The 1,090-nt window shown below is 41.3% G+C and overlaps 1 protein-coding gene across 2 annotated transcripts in view; it reads right to left on the bottom strand.

Annotated features, from left to right (window-relative positions):
* The window catches only part of LOC106867683 (prostaglandin G/H synthase 1), a 74,483-nt gene that overhangs the window by 67,784 nt on the left and 5,609 nt on the right, over positions 1 to 1,090 (bottom strand). The gene's annotated exons all lie outside the window — the stretch shown is intronic.

Raw genomic sequence — 1,090 nt, 5'->3', positions numbered from 1 at the left:
AAACATGCCGCGGGCACAAGTGCCAGAAAGGCGACGCTGGGCACAGGTGCCATCACGATTTCACTTTCGCTTGCCCCAATAAGTCTTCGCAAGCTGAGTTTCGTGTCCAATGAAGGAGACGACGGTATGGGTGCCAGTCGTCGAATTTAACTCGATTTCGATTTCACTTGCCTCAACAGGTCTTCGCAAGTGGAGTTTAGTGTCCAATGAAGGAAGGTACGCATAAGTGAACTGGCTGAGGCCTTATATTTAGGTCTCACATGGCTTGCCTGGTCTTCTCACGCACTGCATATTTCCAAAGGTCTCAGTCAGAAATCATCACCTCGGTGAGGCCTAATGTTCAAAGGTTGTGCCGCACCACCTCATCCCAGGTCTTCCTGGGCCTACCTCTTCCACAGGTTCTCTCAACTGCTAGGGTGTGGCACTTTTTCACACAGCTATCCTCATCCATTCTCGCTACATGACCATACCAGCGCAATCGTCTCTCTTGCGCACCACAACTGATGCTTCGTAAGTTCAACTTTTCTCTCAAGGTACTAATACTCTGTCTAGTATGCACACTATACAAGAGGGTGCTGCAAAGTTCTTGGTTTTAGGTAAAAGAAAATACAGGAGGATCAGTTAATTATGATTTTATTCAACATATTTCCCTCTCAGATTCACACACTTATTGCAATAGTCCTTCAGTTTTTCTAAACCCTGTAAAAGAACTTGGAAGGTAGGGCCTCCAACCAGGCCTGTCACAATACCCTTAAAGCCAGGAACTTTTCAGTGCCCACCTCATACATACATAGATATGTGCATATGTGTATATACATACGTGCGTGTGTGTATACAAATGTTTTTCTCAGACAATTCTTCTCTTTCTCTTTGGACCCTTTTCCTCTTTCCAATGAAGACCCATATTCAAAATGTCACGCCCCTACTTTTTTCCCATTTTAAACTTTCTCTGAGTGTTAATCTAATATATTCACTGTGTGTGTCCTTTTGACTTTTGATGTTTTTCTTATTTTTGTTTTTAATTTTGATTTGCCTATATACATACATACATATATATATATATATATATATATATATATATATATATATA

Source organism: Octopus bimaculoides, chromosome 27 (genome assembly GCF_001194135.2).
Source record: "Octopus bimaculoides isolate UCB-OBI-ISO-001 chromosome 27, ASM119413v2, whole genome shotgun sequence".
NCBI classification, from domain to species: Eukaryota; Metazoa; Mollusca; class Cephalopoda; order Octopoda; family Octopodidae; genus Octopus; species Octopus bimaculoides.
Note: the sequence above shows the minus strand (reverse complement) of the source record. Positions and strands in the feature narration are given on the sequence as shown.